The sequence below is a fragment of the Lycium barbarum genome, chromosome 1 (assembly GCF_019175385.1).
Source record: "Lycium barbarum isolate Lr01 chromosome 1, ASM1917538v2, whole genome shotgun sequence".
NCBI lineage: Eukaryota > Viridiplantae > Streptophyta > Magnoliopsida > Solanales > Solanaceae > Lycium > Lycium barbarum.
In genome coordinates this window covers 144199807-144224214 of record NC_083337.1, presented here as the reverse complement: position 1 = coordinate 144224214, position 24408 = coordinate 144199807, and the positions used below count along the sequence as shown (strand labels likewise).

General features: G+C 36.7%; 1 pseudogene; it reads right to left on the bottom strand.

Moving 5' to 3' along the window:
- Positions 1-1401: 1401 nt before the first annotated feature.
- Positions 1402-23691, bottom strand: LOC132615513 ((2Z,6Z)-farnesyl diphosphate synthase CPT6, chloroplastic-like; annotated as a pseudogene).
- Positions 23692-24408: the final 717 nt, after the last annotated feature.

The window sequence follows — 24408 nt, the reverse complement described above, 5'->3', positions numbered from 1 at the left end:
CGATCAAGCTTTGAGAATAGGGTCTTTTTAAAAGAACACTTTATACTTCAAATATAGGTACTGGACACCAGATTAAAAATCAGAAACAAGAAGAAGATAACAATGGTGAATGGTGGAAGCATCTACGTCTATTTTTTGGAAAAGGAACAAATTGTGGAATTTTCTTTAGACAACATTTCTTTATGCTGAAAAAAATCATAAATATACATTAAAATTAGAAGCTTACATTGCATTTATTGGTGGAAATTATGAAGTTGCATGCATTAGCAAAACTTAGAATGTTATTATTCTAACTTGAGATTTTTTGTGGGCACGAGTGTATATGACTGATAGAGCCCGTTTGGATTAGCTGAAAAAGTGGCTTTTAAACATAAGTGCTTAAAGTATTTTTTGAATGCTTAAAGTATTTTTTAAGTACTGAAAGTTATTTTATAAATAAGCAGTTACGTGTTTGGATAAAAGTGCTTAAAAGATTTTTAGAGGTAAGAGTAATATTGGAATTAATAAAAAAAATATAAGGGATAAAAGGGAAAAATTGTTAGTCAAACCAATGGCTTTTAAGCCAAAAAAAAATAAGTTGGGGCTGAGCAACTTCTTGGTTTTGGCTTATTTTAAGCACTTTTTAACTTAATTTAAACTGTTTTTTATCTTTGTCAAACACTCAAATAAATTAAAAATGACTTATAAGCTGATTTGACTAACTTATAAGTCAATCCAAACAGGCTCTAAGACTAGTGGTCTAATGTGATGCTTATTAATATACTTGCTGTCAAGCCTAATTGCTGCATCATAAGAATCGTATGTAGATCTTTTATGAACGTACTTCAATAGATCTCTTATGAAAGATCTTGCATGTACTTGTTTATACCTACTTATTTAGATCACTCTATGCATGGTCTCATAAATAAATGTTGTATCCACTTTTTGTCGTCTCATTTACGAGGCAATATTTCTTATATTATTTTTGGTATTATAGGAACGTGTGTCGCACCAGTATTTCGTGTCAATATTATTGTTCATAAAGATTATTGAAGTTTCTTATATTATTTTTGTTTCAAGATTCTTTTAATGCTTTAGGTACAAACTAATTTTCAATTTTCATGAACTTGGATAAAAATGAATGCTATTATTGATTGTTTAGAATCCACTATGACAAATAATCATCTTGTCCCTATTATATGATATTAACAAGTACAGAATTTAGTTCACTTAGATTTGTCACAACGCTGCTGCTTCAAAACAGAGATCCACACACATCAAAGGTCATAATAGATCAGACTAGCGGCGCTGCATAAAGAAATCAAGCCCTTTAAATCATCAATTTGGCTGAGAGGATATTGCAGACAAGTACGAGAACACACAGACTAAGAGATACTTGGGGCCTAAATGTACGAAAGAGTTTCAATATGTGTGTCCACCAAAACGTCTGTCTTTGTTGAAAGGAAAGTATGGCCTACTTCAGAGCTTCTTCTCCAAAATCAGGAAACATTGTGTTTGTGAAGTACAATTCAGAGTAAGCGAGCTGCCACAATAAGAAGTTACTGATTCTCTGTTCTCCGCCAGTCCTTATGAGTAAATCAGGTTTAGCACACTTGGTAGCGAGTTCTTGCTCAAGTAATTTGTTGTCGATATCCTCTAACTGTACAACACCATCTTTCACTTTACTGGCAATGCTCTTGGTTGCTTGTAACATGTCATAATGTCCTCCATAGTTTAGTGCCATCATAAGATGAAGTCCTTTGTTGTATTTGGTGGCCTCTTCTGTTAACTCTATGCCTTTCTGTAAAGTGATGGGAAGTTTTAATCTATCTCCAATAACAGACACTCGTACCTCAAACCTGTAGATTAAAAGTAGTGAGAAAATTGAAAAGCAGGAATTCTCTATCCCAATTTATGTGATGTATATCTTCTTCTTCTTTTTTCCAGTCTATCTCAAAAGAATGACATATAAATATATGTACATAATTGAACTTTAAACTCCAGATTTTACTCGTAATGAGATCACTTATAACAATATGAATGTTTATGATATGTTTCAGATCACAAGTTTAAATAATCTTTATTTCTTTCTTATAAAAGTCAGTACGTGCACAATCAAATATCGCCACATATCATACCAACGAAAACATAGCTCTCACTTTTTTCATCAAGCTTAGATATCTTCTCATCCGGCACATGTGCATAAGCAATGCTTCCAAACACTCGCAAGTGAGCAACTTTTGGTTTGAAACCACTCCAAGCCTCTTGCGGTGTTTTGCCACAAACACTTTTGGTGTGACGCCGATTTGATAAATACACCGCACAAACAACTACTTTAGCCCAAAACTCCTTTGGCATATTTTTGCTCTTCAACATGCTTCTTGCCATGTTGAGAACAGTTAGATTCTTCCTCTCCACCACGCCATTTTGTTGAGGCGATCTTGGAACGGTCAAAAAATGACGTATTCCATTTTTTCCACAAAAAGCCTTAAATTCATTTGAAGTGAATTCTCCACCAATTTCGGACCGAAGTGACTTTATTTGGTAGCCACTTTGTTTCTCCACCATGCTCTTAAAATTCTTGAAGTTTTCAAACACCTCAGATTTTTCCTTCAAAAAATATACCCAAGTCTTTCAAGAATAATCATCAATAAAGAGAAGGAAATAATTACTTTTACCAAGTGAGGCTGGCTTGATAGGTCCGCACACATCCATATGAATCAACTCTAAAGGACACCGTGCACTCGTCAATGACTCTTTGGGAAAGCTTTTCCTTGACTGCTTTCCAAAAAGACATCCTTCGCAAAGCTGATTAGGATGGTTAATGGTTGGCAACCCTTTCACCATATTTTCCTTTTTCATCAACCTTAAACTATCAAAATTCAAATGGCCAAGTCTCATATGCCAAAGCCAAGATGAATCTTTGACACATGAAAATAAGCACCTTGGTACATCACTTTGAAGATTCAAAACAAACATTTTATTTTAGCCATAGGAACTTTGGCTAACAATCTCCCATTTTCATCTTTCATAGTCAACTTTTTATCTTTCAAATGAATGTCATAATTTTTCTCCAAAAGCTGTCCCAAACTCAGAATATTACTTTTCATTTCCGGTATATACATGACATTGGAGATAAATTGAAGACTTCCATCTTTCAAACGAATTAAAATTGTACCTTTTCCTTTGATTTGAACTATTGAAGAGTCTCCAAGAGTGATGTTGCCACCATTAAATTCCTCAAACTTAGCAAATATATGCTGCTTCCCGCAAATATGGCTGCTTGCACCGGAATCAAGGTACCATTTATTTCTTTCTACACTTTCTTCTTCTTTACATTCCTTGAGTAAAGTGTCATCTACATCTTCATTTTTGCTCTCCACAAAATTATTTATCTCCAAATTATTTTTACATTTCCAGGAAAAATGACCATATTTATGACAGGTATAACATTCAATATTTGATTTGTCATACCTTCCTTGATTTGACCTCCATCCTCTACCTCTTCCGCGGCCTCTTCCTTGGTTAGAGTCTTGACTTCTATTTTCTTTGGTCGGTGGTTGACTACCGCCTCTTCCTCCTCTACCACGACCTCTTCCACGCCCACGACCTCTTTGTTGTGAGCCACGCCTTTCATCTTTCTCATTCGAAGAAAGTTTTGCTTGCAAAGCTTGTTCAACTGACTCTTGTTTCGGTTTCTTCAAATTTTCTTCATGTGCTTGCAAAGAACCCGTGAGTTCTTCTATGGTCATGGCGTCCAAGTCCTTGGACTCTTCAATGGCAATAACAATATAATTAAATTTTGAATCTAGGGATAGTAATATTTTTGCAACGACCCTATCATCATTCAACTCTTCACCATATCTCTTCATTTGATTGACAACCGCCAAGACTCTTGAAATATAATCCGAAATTGATTCGGATTCCTTCATTTGCAGCGATTCAAATTCTCCTCTAAAGGTTTGGAGACGAACCTTTTTCACCTTGTCCAAACCTTTAAAGGAAGTTTGAAGAATATCCCATGCTTGCTTGGAGTTGGTTGCATTTGCAACCTTCTCGAACATCTTTTCATCCAAACTTTGATGGATGAGTGTGAGTGCCTTTTGGTCTTTCTTCTTTGTCACAGCGGCATCATTTTCTTCATCAACGCCACTCTCCACAATTTCCCATACATCATAGGCTCCAAGCAAAGCCTTCATTCGGATGCACCAACTTCCATAATTTTCTTTAGTGAGCATCGGAACTTGGAATGGAGTTCCATTGGTGTTAGTCATTTTCTCTCTACGTTTTGTTGTTTCTCAAACACACCGGCTCTGATACCAAATGTTGGAAATTTGGGAGAGCAAGACAACACAAATAATACTCAAAACTCACTAGAAGAGAAATGGAGGAAAGATGATTTTCTATTCAACTTGGCTTGCTTCAAATGGCTAGATTACATGACTATTTATAGGTGAATTCATCCATGTATCTAGCCTAGCATACATGTATCACTATTAATAATTTCACACTTCACATCCTCCAAGTACATGAATAAGAATTCACTAGACTAATCTAGAATTTTCCACCAATTCATGTATCTCCTAATACATTAATCTACTAGTTCATGAAATAAATTAAATATAGTGTGAACAAATTAAATAATATGAACAAGTTTATTTTTTCAACATCCCCCTTAAATTTGATTCACTACTCCAAAAGCCATCCGCAGCTTCTGAAAAATATCAATCTTCAACAGCTTGGTGAAAATGTCCGCAACTTGGTCTTGAGATTTCACAAACTCAAGCTCTACCTCCTTCTTCGATATGCAATCTCTAATGAAATGATACTTAGTATCAATATGTTTTCTCCTTTCATGAAACACCGGGTTCTTGGCCAACACAATGGCCGATTTGCTATCAATACACATCTTAGTTGCATTTTCTTGTGGTTGGTGAAGTTCTTTCAACAAGCTCCTTAGCCAAATTGCATGACAAACACCAGAAGAAGCTGCTACATACTCTGTTTCACATGTTGACAAAGTCACAATTGGTTGCTTCTTGGAATTCCTTGTAAATGCAGAATTTCCAAAAAGGAAAACAAGCCCGGTAGTACTTTTTCGGTCATCAACATCACCAGCCCAATCACAATCACAATAGCCAACAAGCTTGAAGTCCTTGGAAGATGAATAAAAAATTCCATAATCAAGTGTACCTTTGATGTACCGGAGTATTCTTTTGGCTGCTTTTAAATGAGAAGTTGTTGGAGTTTCCATAAAGCGACTGACAAGTCCAACACCAAAAAGAATATCGGGTCTCGTACAAGTTAAATACCTTAAGCTTCCAGCAAGACTCTTGAAATATGTGGGATTGATATTTTCTCCATCTTCATGCTTGGACAGTTTAACTCCACAATCCACGGGGGTGCTAACAGGCTTGCAATTCTCCATCTCAAATTTCTTAAAAATCTCCTTTGCATATTCTCCTTGAGAAATAAAGATGCCATCATTCTTCTGCTCCACTTTAATGCCAAGATAGTATGACATTAGGCCAATGTCCGTCATCTCAAATTCTCTTGTCATTGATTTCTTGAATTCTTCAAACATCTTTGGATTATTTCCTGTCAAGATCAAATCATCCACATACAAACAAACAAGTAATGTGTCACCATCTTCATTAATTTTACATAAAGTGCATGCTCATGTAGACACTTTAAAAAGCCATTTGCTTGGAAGTATTTGTCAATTCTACAATTCCAAGCCCGTGGAGCTTGTTTCAAGCCATAAAGATCCTTCTTCAATTTCAACACTTTATCTTCATCTCCTTCAACCTTATAGCCCAAAGGTTGACCAATGTATACTTCTTCCTCCAAAATCCCATTCAAGAAAGCCGACTTCACATCCATTTGATGGATTTTCCACTGATTCTGAGCTGCGAAAGAAATAATCAAGCGGATTGTCTCCAAACAAGAAACTGGTGCAAACACCTCATCATAATCAATACCGTCCTTTTGCTTGTACCCCTTTGCTACCAATCTTGCTTTCTACCTCTCTACTTCTTCTTTGGAATTTTTCTTTAGCTTGTAAACCCATTTGACTCCAATGGTGCTTTTTCTTTTTGGAAGTTTTGCCAACTCCCAAGTGTCATTCTTCTTGATTGCCCTGATTTCTTCATCCATCGCATCTCTCCATTTTGGATTACCGGCAGCATCTTCATAACTTACAGGCTCGCTGTCCACCAATAAACAAAAGTGAGTTAAATCACTTAAATTTTCTGTTACTTCTTCTGTTGCGTCATACATGTCACACCCCTATCAGGAGTATGACGGGCTCCGATCAGTAGGCCGGGAACCACCTGACTTATCCGTTACTTTGAACATTATAAAACCATAACTCAAAGAACACCTGCACGCAGAAAAGGCCCAACATAGAAATATCCGATCATTCAGCATATATGTTCATATGCAGACCGACAAGGTCGCCACAACATAACGTATATCATAAAGCCGGCAAGGCTAACAGTAAAGTATCAAGAGCTCAAAATAAGGCCGATAAGGCCACTAAAATATTATACAACAATATGAACCGGTGGAGCTATAAAACATCTAACTGTACACACACACGTCTACGAGCCTCTACATAGAATAAAATGATCATAAGGACAATACCAAATAGATTGCAGCTCCGAAGTAAGTGGAGTGCTCGTGAGAATTCACTGATAGAACACCTACGGATCTGATCCATCTCCCTGCCTACCTGCGGGCATGAGCGCAGCGTCCACAAGAAGGGACGTCAGTACGAATAATGTACTGAGTATGTAAGGCATGAATAACAACATAATATAGATATGGAAGGTAACATGGAATAAGAGAGATAACCTGTAAATCTGGATGCCTCATAAGGCGGATGTCATGCATGCTTAGCCTTTTAAAAAAACATTTCTATACACATACATAGTACCATGCCCGGCCATTAAGGCTCGGTGTCATATATATAGTATCATGCCCGGCCATTAAGGCTCGGTGTTATCATCATTAGCCCGTGTCCGGGCCTCCGGCATCCGGGGCGACATCATAACATGCCCACTACAGTGGTGTGCACATCTACGTGCCATGCCCGGCCGACTATAACGCGGCGCGGTGTGAGAAAGTACATATATACATATATATATATATATATATATAAAGCATGCATGAGAGCCAAATAAAAGCTACGACTCTATCGGAGTGACGTAAGGTCGGTAACCTCTGATTTATATTATGGAGAAATCATCATCGCTATATCTCACCTTGAAGGAACAATTATTATAAGGTGAGGTCAACAACAATGAATAAAATCGAGAAAATCACGAAAATAACTCAACATTCTCAAATTCACATTGAAATCATAAGCTTGGGACTTTTAAATATGAAATCATCATCATCATCGTAATCCTCATAGAAAAATTCTCATCTTTAGCATCGTCATTCATATTGTAAAAAACATATTCGTTGTTGTTGTCATAAAAGCTTATAGAATCATAAATCTTTGACTCGGAAAATAGGGACATTTTGGAAAACATTTATGGATTATCAAGAAAGAAGTCATGCCTTTGAATCATGAACTCTAACTTTTGGAAGTAAGGAGGTTATGAAACACATGTAGGGAATTATAGCATAGGAGTTTCTAGAAATAGGATCATCGTCATCATAAAACATGTTTATCTTTAGCATCATAAGAACTCTATGAATCATGAATCTCTAGCTTTTGAGAATAAGAATATTCTTGGAAAACATTTATGCATTCACATAGAGGGATCATGGGACATTTGGAAAACACCTATTGGATTCATAAGAAAGGAATTATGCCTTTAGAAGAAAGGGACTAGCCTTAACATACCTAGAAGATAATTTCTCGACTTCCAACTTACTTCCTGTCGTGCAATTCACTTAAGATCATTCGTAGCCTCATAATCTACATATACGACCATTCATACTATTGTTAGGCTTATCATCATACGCTCGTCTTAAACCCTTAATTTAAATACATTTAGAACCTGCCGAAATTCGGGCAGCATCTTCCCTATTTATATGCCTAGCTCGAAATCACAATCCAATAACCAACAACAACAACAACAACAATACCAACATCACAACAACATTATCAACACCAATTGGCTCCATAAAACATCTCACACGATTTTTTCCAAGTTTCTCAACTATCCAACTTATCATACGACTATGTTATAACTTTATCTCCATAAATAAACTGAAATTAATATTAATAAGGAGATACTCATACCTTATTCTTTCTAGAGCAGTAATATCTTCAATATTTACTTTGAATCCAAGCCAATTCCAACGCAAGACAAAACTATAATCGTGACTACACGTTGTCTGGACCTCGATTAAGACTCCGTAACTTGAAATCTCTCAAAATCCTCGCTTTTATGTTATATATATGCTCTCATATGTGGTTGAATTTTCTAGAGCATTTGGGAAATTTTTTGTGAAGAAAAATGGGGTTTTGCCCCTTATATAGGGCGCCAAAGTCGGTATCACTGTAGCAGCACTGTAGCATTGTAGAGTACTGTAGCAGCACTGTAGTAGCGCGCCCTGCTCTGCCCGTCTAACTTGTAACATCCATAATTCTCTATTCCGACGTTGTATCGATGAGCGATTTATTGCGTTGGAAAATAGACTCGACGAACTTCATTTTAAGCTTTTGAAACATCTTAAAACTCCCCATATACCTGGAGATATACCCCTCCAAAGTTGACCCAAAATTCTGTCCTTAATTCTGCCAACTTGTTCCAAATTTTCGACAAACTTTTTTTCGTTGATTTGCTTGGTCCCAAGATCTTTCGAAACTCTGATTACATGATATTTATCACTAATCATACTTGATAATGGTCATGTCCTTTGGTTCCAAGGCTGTCCTTCCCGGTTACGACTTACAAGATCATAATTCATCCTTTACTTAAACCATATACTTAATAATGTTTCGTTCCTCATACTCCAAAGTTGTTTTACCTAGCCCTAGCTCGACATACTTACATTCAAATTTAACCAGTGCTTCTTCGAGGTACGGGGTGTAACACTGAAAGTGCGGGGTCATGTCCTTTGGTTCCAAGGTTGTCCTTCCCGATTACGACTTACAAGATCATAAGTCATCCTTTACTTAAACTATATACTTAATAATGTTTCGTTCCTCACACTCCAAAGTTGTTTTACCTAGCCATATCTCGACATACTTACATTCAAATTTAACCAGTGCTTCTCTGAGGTACGGGGTGTAACACTGAAAGTGCGCCCCCCTTTAAAAACATTCGTCCTATAATGTTGAGGTAGATTTCGCTGTGAGGTAGATGTCAATGTTCTTACCTGTATTTATCAGTATTTACTTTACTTACTTACAGTCTTACTTTCTCATTTAAAATTGAACTTATCCGAATTACACAGTTTATCCTTCTTCTTTTGTAGCCAAATTTACGCCCGTACTCAAGGTCGTCTCTTTTCTTATTATCTATCTGTCTATTAACTCTTTATGCTTTATCGTTCTCATTGTCTCTTCAGCCTTCTTTGTTTACATTTTTGTATGCCCTTTCATCCAGTACTTACCACATACTTTTATCCAATTTTAATCCCATATTATTTTTATTCATAAATTCTTGTTCTCTTCGATCTCCACGTATCTTTCTTACGTTTCACAGATGTCCCAGGCCTTTGTCTTCTTGTTTACTTATTCTTATTCTTCCTCCCTTAAAGATAACCTCGAGACTGGTCACTTTTTAGCACCGTTTGCTTTCTATAGCAGTCGAATTAATCTTTGCGGTACTTTATCTTTCAACTAGTGTAACACAGAAATGTCTCGCTTAATTCTCTTTCCTTCAATTGGACTTCTGGCACTTGGCTAACTAGCGGTAATTCTTGTACTTATATAAAAAACATCTCAAACCTCTTCTTTAATGATTCATTTCCTTCAATTTACTCTTAAAGTTTCTGATCCTTAGTTCGGCTAATAACTTAGGGGTGAATTCAGAAATTTGTCGAAGAATAACCAAGATTTCTAGTCATGCAGCGAATTCGAATCTTTTCATTCTTTCCTTTGTCTGTAACCTTCATTCATCCATTTTTCCAATAAGAGCCATCATGTTGCTTGTTCCACGAGGTCTCATTATCAGCCGCTTGTTCCAATCAAACGTGATATCCTTTGATCATTTCCTTTGGGGTTCTCCTTCTACTTTTAACCTTTGCCCGATTCTCACTTAATAAGTCTTTCCCATAATTTGACGCAATTATCTGTCATTTCGGTTTATCAATCAAGCGGATCTCTTAATTCCTTAAATGTCCATCTCCTTTATTTATATCCCTGAATCCTTTTCCTGCGATCCTATCTTCATCTACTTCCATGACTTCACCTTCCGTTGACTTAGTCCCTTCTATTTCGCAGCCCTTTATTTCTCTACTAGTGGGCAACTTTCTTATTTAGCTGTGGCACTTTTCCTTGCTGGCTTCTCTAGTTCTACTTTAGATTATGTTCTTAGTACTAATTGATTTTATATACATATCATTCCATCTCATTTTTAATGCTTTTGTCGAACTCCTTAATTCCTTACAATGTCATCATAGTTCCACCTATGGTAGCGCCCAGATGGCTTGCAATAGCATTTCCTTGCCAATGGCTTATTATTCTCATTAATTACTTTACCTCAGATTACTCATCCAATGCGTCAAAAATACCATAGCCAAGGGATCTATATTCAAATGGGACTACATTGTACCCACACAACAATCCTCGGCACCATTCCTTATACATTTGTATACAACATTTTCTTATCATCGTTGTTATCCCCTATCAGAAGATTATACTTACAATATACTAATGATCATATCTCAAGCTAATCCACTATTCAAAATATTTTCAAATCCATATTTGAATATTTCCTCCAATTTCTTCTCCTCCAATCTTAACATCATTACAAAATAACTCATAAGCATGAGACTAAAATAAAATCTTACTTAATTACAACTTCTTTTCAATATGAGTGTGCTTCCCTCTTTAAGTCCTTAGCTCTCCTATACCAGCGGCTAATTGAGACTCAACTAGCTCCTATCTTTCTTCAAATATTTATTGTTGTTCCCACACCATTTTACTAGCCATTTCATCAGGACGGTTATTTATATGGTCCTATGACATATACTCTCACGATTTGATATAAACGGTGACTTATAATTTCACGACGCGGGAGATGTTTTCTAGTCTAAGGTAGTACTGTTGTCATGCTATCCATAGGCATATTGTCTTTTTTTTTTTTTGACGATCATTGAAATTCCTAAAAATATTCCTCTTTTAAAACTCTCACCTCTTCCAGTGCTACGATTTTTCTTTACTAATCCCGACTGTCCTTGATACTTAACCTTGGTCACTTGTGTGCCTTCTCACTTCTTCTGTTACTTTTTTGGGGTACGTTACTACATATTTAATTATAACCAAAAATTTCTCTGGTACGAGCGATTCGAATTGTTATATCCCGTATGTTGTACGCTCGAATATTTCAAGATAGTCGTGATAAGTTAAGGAAATGACCATCGTCCAAAATTATTTTAATGTACAAGTTGGTTATGAATATTATTTATGAATACTATTAGTATGGAAATATTGAGAAAGGTCAAGGGCAAAAAGGAAAATTCACAAAATGGTTCATGGTAATATCGTGGAAAGGTTAGGGGCAAAATGGGAATTTCACAAAATGTTCAAGAAGATTCTTGAAAGGGCCACTTTGGCCATGTGACTTAAGTGTGGGCCCCACCCCATGGCCATGTGCCCATATTTTCATTTGTAGGACCTAAGTAAAAATATGGAGAAGTAGTGGCAATTAAAAGTATATTTGTTTTCATGAAAAATTCAAGAAGCTTACATAAGAAGACAACTAGTCTTCTCTGTTTATTTTAGAAAATTCAAGAAAAGTGGAGAAGGGACATGTGTCCATATGCTATTTGATGAGGCCATATATATATATGAGGGAAGATGACTAATTCATCATTAATTAAAGAAGTTGGAAAGCAAGAAAAAAAAAAAAGGGAGCCATTCGGCCATGGCTAGCCAAATGGGAGCCATGGAAAAATGATTGAGGAAAATTATTTTCTCCTAGTTTTCCTACCAATTGAAAAGTCCTCTACGACGTGGAATAGTTGTTGGAGCAAGTAAAACATTCTTTTGGTGCAATCTCAAGACCTAGCCGAGAGTGGGGAAGATAAGTGGGAACAAGGTAAGGTTCAACCTTCTTTTACATGTATGGGTAATTTATACATGTTAAAGTGTGTGGAAATGAATGAAATTCATGAAAGAATGATGTTGAGGTTGTGGCCGTATATGTATAGTGTTGGCCGTGTATGTGTGATGTTGTGTAGAATGAATGGATTAACTTTATGTAGTATATTGATTGTTGTTGTAATGTATAGAAATGGATGAAGAATTCATAAAAATATGCATGTAGTTGTGGTGGCCGAAAATAGGTGGTTATTTGTGTAGAAATGATGAATTAATTTTAATAAGTATTTTGATTGTTGTAGTTGTGGATTCTATGGTGAGAATGAAGGTTTGATGACTTGAAGTAAATTTGGAATCATTGTAGAGTTATTGAAGAAGTTAGTGTGACTTTGGGTATGGTTTCTTATATTTGTAAGAATGATATTGTTAATGTGTAAGTTATAAATATAATTCATGAACTTGGAAGTGAGACATTTGTTTGAAAGATTGTAAGTTGGGTTGAGGTGATTGAATTTGAAAGAAAGAATTAAGTTGTTATTGTTCTCGTTGAATTTGGAAGGTGTTGGATGAAGTAGTATGTTGATTGAATCGTTTTGAATATTATATGAATTGAATTGAATAAAAATGAAATGTCGTTGGATTGTATGAAAAAGGTAGTTAATATTAGAATGCGTCCTGAATTGATTGTTGATGTTGTTGGCACGATTGTTGGTATTGTTGTTGATAGTTTGGCCGAGTTAAATTCTCGGATTATTGATTGATGATTTGGGCCGAGTTAGATTCTCGGGGATGACGTATTTATAGGGGAAATGCTGCCGAAATTTCGGCAGAATATAAATGAATTCATTTGAAGGATTGAGACGAGTATATGATAAAGAGTCTAATGATTGTGCCAATCTTCTTGAATGTAGACTAGCGATATGCGAGCTTGGACAATTAAGCGTAGCCAATAGGATGTGGAGCAGGTATGTTAAGGCTCGTCCCTTTCTTTCAAAGGCATGATCCCGATGTTGTGATTTTAAAAATTGTTTCTATATCTTACTTGTTTTCCAAAAGTTAGATGTTTACGATTCCAAGGCATGATTCTTTTCCCGATAACCCGTCAATGTTTTCCAAAATGTCCGTATTTTTCCAAAACAAAGGTTTATGGTATAGTAAGTTTTTATGACAAAAACGATGGATATGTTTTACAACGATATTGATGATGTCGAGGATGAGAATATTTCTATGATGACTATGATAAGAATGATTTCATGTTTAAAGGTACTTGGTACGATTACTGCTTGATTTTCCAAAAAATGGCTTCTGAAACGCTCATAACTTTCGTATACTAAGTCAGATTGACCCGAAACTTGTTTTTGAGCCTTCATATGTCGATTTATGTACGTACCCATCGAGTCTTAACGCTACCACTCGTTGCTAGTCTCATCTTATAATAATTGTTCCTTCGAGGTGAGACAAAGCCATGGTTATTCCATAATGTAATCGGAGGTTACCGACCTTACGTCACTCCGATAGATATATGACTTTCTTTGGGCTCTCATGCATACTGTTATATGTATATGTATATGGGGAAGATGGGAAAAAGGGGCCAGAGCGTTATATACGCGTAGCCACCTGATCAGTTGGTGTTGCATGACATGATACCATCCCGGACGCGGGATGCCCGGACGCGGGATATGTGGTTAAATGGATCGGAGCCGACGCCTCGGCAATATGATATGTTCTATTTTCTATATATATGAAAAAGAAATGTTTCAAATGGATCGGGCTGCACGTTCCGCAGCAATATAGTATATGTATATATGGATCGGGCTGCACGTTCCGCAGCACTAAGCATGCATGGTTCCTGCCTAAAAGGCATTCGGATGTACAGGTTACTCTGTTATCTCATGATATGCTCTATGCTCCCATTCTGTTATGGTTTATAATTTCATCCCTTACTATGTTACTATTCATGCCTTACATACTCAGTACATTGCTCGTACTGACCCCCTCTTCTTCGGGGGCTGCGTTTCATGCCGCGCAGGTACACCCAGATGAGTAGAAGATGTTTCAGCGGAGTTGGCAAGCTCCATTTGCTCTGGAGTGTTGCCGGGTCAGAGTACTATGCTATGATGTCTTGGTAGAAGTTAGAGACTTTGCAGACAGAGTCGCGGTATAGTATGTCAATCTTGTAAGCGGCTTCATCAGCCGATGTGTCTCTAAGTATTATGTTACAGATTCCATATGATTACAGATTCGGCTTGATTTGAGAACGATGAACAGAAAGTTTCTGAAAGTTTTACTATGTATTTCATCTATGTCTGATTCAAGAAGTCCAAAAGATTATGTAAGTAATAAGAGTCAGCGGGTTCGCTCGGCTCCGAATACGGGGTCGGGTGCCCATCACACCCTAGTAAGGTTGGGGTGTGACACGAATCATAGCCCGGAACACAATGTATTGCAGTGACAAAACTTAATTCCTTGATTTTCTAAACCTTTATTATCTTGTCATGCCTCCGTTCCCATGTCTGTCTCATAATATACATGCATTTAGTCAATTTCCACTTTTTTTTAGCACATCCTTGCTATATTAGTTCATCTCGAATTTCGACTCCTTCAAGCCAGTACGTTTCCTTCTTCTGTACTTGAGAATATTCTAATTCGTCTAAGAATGTTCTCATATACCAGTAACATTCAGGTATTGACCGTCTTTGGTAGTCATTTGGCCGACCCTAGCAATCCTTTAACTTCTCTAGTCCAGATAATGCCAGAGTTACTTCCATCGCATGGGTTGACTTATTTCTCTTTTGCTAACTGGATTCTTGTATCAAGTCATCCATACATATTTGACACAACTCAAACCACTTCCTTCCTTCATGCCTAATAGTCCCCAAGTTAATGAATCAATGCTGACATCGAAATTCGTTAGGCTCCTTATAGTATGCCCGACTATACCATGCTCCTTCAGCCGCAATTTTCCTTCATAGCTATCCTTTCCCCAGTACCCTTGAGATTCCTCTTACTCCTGGTTCCCGATTCCGAGTTGAGTTTATACCATACCAGTAAAAGTCGATACTCTCTCTCATTCATTCTCACGATTCGTCCTTTCTTTAATTTGGCTTATAGTGTCCCATAGTTTCTCTTAACTAATTGTTTGTATCATAATCATGCATCATAATCCTACTAATGTCCCGCCGATTCTCGTTCTCATCATGAAATTTTAGTAAAATACGCCCTTTTCTTTCTTCCTTCGTTTATTTCTTATTTCCCTTTACGATACCATAGCTTGCTCGTCTGTATGTCTATTCCTCGTATATTTGTCCTGTTTCCTTTATAATCGCATCTTTATTCCAAGTCCACTGTCGTATGCCATCACTGTCTACCTTTGGCCAACCTTACTAATTTATTAATCTTCCTCTTATCGTCACCGATCACATAACTTCCTTTAATTAATTTATAACCGCGCTTTCTTGTACTTCTGTCCTCAAGGTCCTCCTTGGTTTCCTTTACTCTTCAAGGGATCTTTCCTGTTTACCACTTAATATTATCTACCTGGAAGTCTACAGAACATTCCACTATGAGTACAAACCCATCTTGATCTCGTATATATATATATATAGCACCGGTGTATCCTATATGTACTCAAGTTTATTTGAAGTATCCCAATGGTGTAACGCCGTCGACTATATATATATATATGTATATACACTTCTAGGGTGGAACTTTCCCGTACTCGTTAACTTCCTTTCCAATATCAATATCTCTTTGTTATCACTTACTAACCAATCTAATCTATAAATTGTAATACTGTATTTGAGTTCCTAATGTCAACTCTCTTTATGTTTCCAATAGGTCTCAATCCTCTGAAATCTCGGATGCAACTCATTCCACTTTCTTTAGTTACTAATCATTTTTTTCCTCCAGGGTTTCTCCTTTAGATTAAATTAAAATCATTCTAAAACTTCTCTTTGAAAGCGTCTCGTAGTTATCCCTTCAATCATGACTTACCAACGGCTGATGGTCACATTTTCCCTTTACTCTTTCTCTATAAACATGCAAACAATTCAATTTGTTAAAATTTCGGCAGAGTTTCCTCTATAATTCTTACTACCTCATTCCTACACATAGCCCAGAAAACACATCCAATGCCCCCACAGAGCAACCACAAATACTCATATTATCTTGCTCAAGTTCTTATATCAACATCTATCCATATTAATAAAACAGGAAATATACCTTTCGAATGAACAACTTCAATTCGCAGCAATTTCCTCGTAGCGGCATAAACAACTGCTTATCAATGATCAAAACATTTGGATTAGGATTAGGGACATCATATCCTATGATTTAGCTCTATGGCACGATCTAAGATAAGAAAGAAAGGTCAATGGTTCCTAAATGCCCCGCAGCCTCTTGTTTATAAGTGTGGCGCGCTTCACACCCATAAACAAGACTCCACTGGACACGGCTCGTAGACATTCCCGAGGACGAACTGCTCTGTTACCAATTTGTCACACCCCTATCAGGAGTATGACGGGCTCCGACCCGTAGGCTGGGAACCACCTAACTTATCCGTTACTTTGAACATTATAAACCATAACTCAAAGAACACATGCACGCAGAAAAGGCCCAACATAGAAATATCCGATCATTCAGCACATATGTTCATATGCGGACGACAAGGTTGCCACAACATAACGTATATCATAAAGTTGGCAAGGCTAACAGTAAAGTATCAAGAGCTCAAAATAAGGCCGACAAGGCCACCAAAATATTATACAACAATATGAACCGGTGGAGCTATAAAACATCTAACTGTACACACACACATCTACGAGCCTCTACATAGAATACAATGATCATAAGAACAATACCAAATAGACTGCAGCTCCGAAGTAAGTGGAGTGCTTGTGATAATTCGCTGATAGAACACCTACGGGTCTGATCCATCTCCCTGCCTACCTGCGGGCATGAGCGCAACGTCCACAAGAAAGGACGTTAGTATGAATAATGTACTGAGTATGTAAAGCATGAATAACAACATAATATAGATATGGAAGGTAACATGGAATAAGAGAGATAACCTGTACATATGGATGCCTCATAAGGAGGATGTCATGCATGCTTAGCCTTTTTAAAAAAATATTTCTATACACATACATAGTACCATGCCCGGCCATTAAGGATCGGTGTTATCATCATTAGCCCGCGTCCGGGGCGACATCATAACATGCCCACTGCAGTGGTGTGCACATCTACGTGCCATGCCCGTCCGACTATAGCGCGGCGCGGTGTGAGAAAGTACATACATATATATATATATATATATATATATATATATAAAGCATGCATGAGAGCCAAATAAAAGCTACGATTCTATCGGAGTGACGTAAGGTCGGTAACCTCCGATTTATATTATGGAGCAATCATCATCGCTATATCTCACCTTGAAGAAACAATTATTATAAGGTGAGGTCAACAACAATGAATAAAATCGAGAAAATCTCGAAAATAACTCAACATTCTCATATTCACATTGAAATCATAAGCTTGAGACTTTTAAATATGAAATCATCATCATCATCGTAATCCTCATAGAAACATTCTCGTCTTTATCATCGTCATTCATATTGTAAAAAAACATATCCGTTGTTGTTGTCATAAAAGCTTATAGAATCATAAATCTTTGACTCGGAAAATAGAGACATTTTTGAAAACATTTATGGATTATCAAGAAAGAAGTCATGCCTTTGAATCATGAACTCTAACTTTTGGAAGTAAGGAGGTTATGAAACACATGTAGGGAATTATAACATAGGAGTTTCTAGAAATAGGATCATCGTCATCATAAAGCATGTTTATCTTTAGCATTATAAGAACTCTATGAATCATGATTCTCTAGCTTTTGAGAATAAGAATATTCTTGGAAAACATTTATGGATTCACATAGAGGGATCATGGGACATTTTGAAAACACCTATTGGATTCATAAGAAAGAAATCATGCCTTTAGAAGAAAGGGACTAGCCTTAACATACCTGGAAGATAATTTCTCGACTTCCAACTTACTTCCTGTCTTGCAATTCACTTAAGATCATTCGTAGCCTCATAATCTACATATACGACCATTCATACTATTGTTAGGCTTATCATCATACGCTCGTCTTAAACCCTTAATTTAAATCCATTTAGAATCTGCCGAAATTTGGGCAGCATCTCCCCTATTTATATGCCTAGCCCGAAATCACAATCCAATAACCAACAACAACAACAACAACAACAATACCAACATCACAACAACATTATCAACACCATTAGGCTCCATAAAACATCTCCCACGATGTTTTCCAAGTTTCTCAACTATCCAACTTTTTATACAACTATGTAATAACTTTATCTCCGTAAATAAACTGAAATTAATATTAATAAGGACAAAACTATAATCGTGACTACATGTTTCCAGACCTCGATTAATACTCCGTAACTTGAAATCTCTCAAAATCCTCGCTTTTATGTTATATATATGCTCTCATATGTGGCTGAATTTTCTAGAGCATTTGGGAAATTTTTTGTGAAGAAAAAATGGGGTTTTGCCCCTTATATAGGGCGCCAAAGTCGGTATCACTGTAGCAGTACTGTAGAGTACTGTAGCAACACTATAGTAGCGCGCCCTGCTCTGCCCGTCTAACTTGTAACGTCCATAATTCTCTATTCTGACGGCGTATCGATGAGCGGTTTGTTGCGTTGGAAACTAGACTCGACGAACTTCATTTTAAGATTTTGAAACATCATTAAACTCCCCATATACCTGGAGATATACCCCTCCAAAGTTTATCCAAAATTCTGTCCTTAATTCTACCAACTTGTTCCAAATTTTCGACAAACTTATTTTCGTTGATTTGCTTGGTCCCAAAATCTTCCGAAACTCTGATTACATGATATTCATAACTAATCATACTTGATAATGGTCATGTCCTTTGGTTCCAAGGCTGTCCTTCCCGGTTACGACTTACAAGATCATAATTCATCCTTTACTTAAACCATACACTTAATAATGTTTCGTTCCTCACACTCCAAAGTTGTTTTACCTAGTCATAGCTCGACATACTTACATTCAAATTTAACCAGTGCTTCTCCGAGGTACGGGGTGTAACACTGAAAGTGCGGGGTGTAACAATACAAGTCTCGAAGACATCTAGACTTTCGAGGTACACTGCTTGAACTTGATTCCCCAACTTCTTGAACTTGCGGTGGAAGTGTTGTAGGTGGTGTAGTAGGCTGCTCCATAACTTCTTCATCATGTTCATCATCAAGGAATGGACTAAAAGAGTAATCTTGCTCTTTAGATTTCCATTCCCAAGCATTATCTTCATCAGCTTCAACATCTCTGCTTATGGTAACCTTGCCATTTCGTGGGTTATATAACTTATAACCTTTAGATCTTTGCGCATAACCAACGAAAACATACCTCTCACTTTTTTCATCAAGCTTAGATCTCTTCTCATCCGGCATATGTGCATAAGCAATGCTTCCAAACACTCGCAAGTGAGCAACTTTTGGTTTGAAACCACTCCAAGCCTCTTACGGTGTTTTGCCACGAACACTTTTGGTGTGACGCCGATTTGATAAATACACCGCACAAGCAATTGCTTCAGCCCAAAACTCCTTTGGCATATTTTTGCTCTTTAACGTACATCTTGCCACGTTGAGAATAGTTCAATTCTTCCTCTCCACTATTCAATTCTTCCTCTCCACCACGCCATTTTGTTGAGGCGATCTTGGAACGGTCAAAAAATGACGTATTCCATTTTTTTCACAAAAATCCTTGAATTCATTTGAAGTGAATTCTCCACCATTATCGGACCGAAGTGACTTTATTTGGTAGCCACTTTGTTTCTCAACCATGCTCTTAAAATTCTTGAAGTTTTCAAACACCTCAGATTTTTCCTTCAAAAAATATACCCAAGTTTTTCGAGAATAATCATCAATAAAGAGAAGGAAATAATTACTTTTACCAAGTGAGGTTGGCTTGATAGGTCCGCACACATCCATATGAATCAACTCTAAAGGACACCGTGCACTTGTCAATGACTCTTTGGGAAAGCTTTTCCTTGACTGCTTTCCAAAAAGACATCCTTCGCAAAGCTGATTAGGATGGTTAATGGTTGGCAACCCTTTCACCATATTTTCCTTTTTCATCAACCTTAGACTATTAAAATTCAAATGGCCAAGTCTCATATGTCAAAGACAAGATGAATCTTTGACACATGAAAATAAGCACCTTGGTACAACACTTTGAAGATTCAAAACAAACATTTTATTTTAGCCATAGGAACTTTGGCTAACAATCCCCCATTTTCATCTTCCATAGTCAACTTTTTATCTTTCAAATGAATGTCATAATTTTTCTCCAAAAGCTGTCCCAAACTCAGAATATTACTTTTCATTTCCGGTATATACATGACATTGGAGATAAATTTATGACTTCCATCTTTCAAACAAATTAAAATTGTACCTTTTCCTTTGATTTGAACTATTGAAGAGTCTCCAAGAGTGATGCTGCCACCATTAAATTCCTCAAACTCAGCAAATAAATGCTTCTTCCCACAAATATGGCTGCTTGCACCGGAATCAAGGTACCATTTATTTCTTTCTACACTTTCTTCTTCTTTACATGCCATGAGTAAAGTGTCATCTTCATCTTCATTTTTGCTCTCCACAAAATTATTTATCTCCTCCAAATTATTTTTACATTCCCAGGAAAAATGACCATATTTATGACAAGTATAACATTCAATATTTGATTTTTCATACCTTCCTTGATTTGACCTCCATCCTCTACCTCTTCTGCGGCTTCTTCCTTGGTTAGAGTCTTGACTTCTATTTTCTTTGGTCGGAGATTGACTACCACCTCTTCCTCCTCTACCACGACCTCTTCCATGCCCACGACCTCTTTGTTGTGAGCCACGCCTTTCATCTTTCTCCTTCGAAGAAAGTTTTGCTTGCAAAGCTTGTTCAACCGACTCTTGTTTCAGTTTCTTCAACTTTTCTTCATGTGCTTGCAAAGAACCCGTGAGTTCTTCTATGGTCATGGTGTCCAAGTCCTTGGACTCTTCGATGGCAACACCAATATAATTAAATTTTGAATCTAGGGATCGCAATATATTTACAACGACCCTATCATCATTCAACTCTTCACCATATCTCTTCATTTGATTGACAACCGCCAAGACTCTTGAAATATAATTCGAAATTGATTTGGATTTCCTTCATTTTCAGCGATTCAAATTCTCCTCTTAAGGTTTGGAGACGAACCCTTTTCACCTTGTCTAAACCTTTAAAGGAAGTTTGAAGAATATCCCATTCTTGCTTGGAGTTGGTTGCATTTGCAACCTTCTCGAACATCTTTTCATCCTAACTTTGATGGATGAGTGTGAGTGCCTTTTGGTCTTTCTTCTTTGTCACAGCGGCATCATCTTCTTCATCAACGCCACTCTCCACAATTTCCCATACATCATAGGCTCCAAGCAAAGCCTTCATTCGGATGCACCAACTTTTCTTTAGTGAGCATCGGAACTTGGAATGGAGTTGCATTGGTGTTAGTCATTTTCTCTCTACGTTTTGTTGTCTCTCAAACACACCGGCTCTGATACCAAATGTTGGAAATTTGGGAGAGCAAGACAACACAAATAATACTCAAAACTCACTAGAAGAGAAATGGAGGAAAGATGATTTTCTATTCAACTTGGCTTGCTTCAAATGGTTAGATTACATGACTATTTATAGGTGAATTCATCCATGTATCTAGCCTAGCATACATGTATTACTATTAATAATTTCACACTTCACATCCTCCAAGTACATGAATAAGAACTCACTAGACTAATCTAGAATTCTCCACCAATTCATGTATCTCCTAATACATTAATCTACTAGTTCATGAAATAAATTAAATATAGTGTGAACAAATTAAATAATGTGAACAAGTTTATTTTTTCAACAAAACCTGTAGATTTAAAGTAGTGAGAAAATTGAAAACCAGGAATCTCTCTATCCCAGTTTATGTGATAATTTTTTTTTTTGTTTTAGTCTATCTCAAAAGAATGACATACTTGTATGTGTACATAATTGAACTTTAAACTCCTCGTTTTACTCGTAATGAGATCACTTATAACAACATGAATGTTTATGATATGTTTCGGATCACAAATTTAAAAAATCTTTATTTCTTTCTTATAAGAGTTAGTACGTGCACAATCAAATATCGCCACATAAATTCAGATGGAGGAACTTTATGATGGGATAAAGAGAAGGGGCGCGGTTGGGTCGATGAGGAAGGGGGGACAAAACTACCGAATTCACATCAGAAATCGTCAACATAAACACAAACTAAAGCTTGAATTATTTATGAAAATAAAACACTTCTATATATTCTCGGAGCTAAATAGATTTGGTCTCTTTCATCCGGGGGTTAGGATATTGTTTTTTCGGAGCAATATTCTCTTTCTATTGTCGTATTTTCAACTTTATCTTTTCACTCATGCAATCGTTTGCAGATTCTAACCAATTCATAGAATCATCCATTTTACTCATGTTCATCTAATTTAATGTTGTTTTAATATGCTTTTCCCACAATGCGTCGTCTTAAATTTATTGATCGTAGAACTATTTCTTTCAAGCTAGAATTTAGTCCAGGCATTATCATTACTTTTCTCGTGAGTCTTCATGGGTTTCTCACAACTCAAGTTTCTTTTATTCGGATCGTTAAGGTAAATCACTAGGATTGTAAAAGAACCATTAAAGTTTTTAATCAATAATAGACGAAAGCTTCCTTCCAGGAAGACACTAAAAATCGTGAATAATCTATTTATATGTGAAAGAAAGGAGGAAAGCCACGAAACTGGATCCAGAGATATAAACAATTTAAACAAACGAATTACCTCATAAATTCTTGAAAGAACTCTTCGAACAGTTGCATCAAGAAATCAATCTCCTCCTGCTCAAAGTCAAAATGTTATGATCTTACTTTAAACACAAGCTTTAAACGTCTCAATTTCAAACTCCGGGCCAGTAAGATACTGGCACATAAATTGGAACAAAAGGGTAGTATATTTTCTCATCATATAAATTGGGAAGTTCAAATTAGACCAACAAAATAGGAATGAGGTTAAACTAGGACGCGTACTTTGGAACGATTCCAGTTTTCAGTAGAGAAAGCAAAAGCAATGAGAACTTGTATTCCTAGCTGGGAAGAAATGCTACAAATATTCTTCAGATTAGGCGTAAGAAATTTGTGACCCTCTTGCACTGGTAAGCCTCTCTAGCCTTAGTCCATCGCCTATTCTCATCCATTATTATAGCTACATGTTTAGGGATAAGCTCTGGATGAAGTTGGATACGACGCCCAGAAACCGATGAATCCGATGATGGAAGACCCAAATTATAAGAGCTCTTGGATATTGAGAGGAGCTTGGCCTGGTACGCTAAAAAAGAGCTCATTTCCTCAACCTTAATTAGTTGGCACTTTGCAGTAAGGAATTCAAAGATGTGTTCTAGTAGTTATTGTTATCTTTCTATACCCCAGAATTAAATTTCTGGAAACTAAACAACCAATGTAAACAGAAATGAAGAAATCCGAGTCCACTAATTCACAGTATTTTCTTAAGAAACTTAATTCCCTCCTAGTACCCAATCGAGTTTCAGGATTATTTTCTTCCAGGATATAGAACGGATTACAGTCACTAGGTACTGTAGCAGTACTTCAAACACCAGTGTTCAGCGAACTCAATGATCGGCTGAATCACACTTCAGACTTACTTCGTAATGCAGAAAATAATATGCAGAAAGAAGGAGAGTATTTCAGAATTTTCGTAAGTAAATATCTGAGGAAACGGCCAGGTATTTATAATCAACAAAAGGTAGTGTGAACAGGTGCTATTGTGCCTTATCAGAAAAGTCACAACCTATTCAATGTTCAAAAGATGTTGTTTTCTCCTAGTTTCTTTCGGGAAAAACACCTTTTCATTTTCCATTCACACCTTATAAAAAACCAAAGTAATATACCACCACTAGAAACTTGCAGTAGATATATACTAATCGAGAATAAAATTATAATGAGAAGTTCTTTATTGGATTAATAAATGGGCTGGAATAAGAGAGTGCTTTGTGCACATGAGAATTGGGCTTCGTAGGCAAAACGGGTCAATTTGCCCCCCT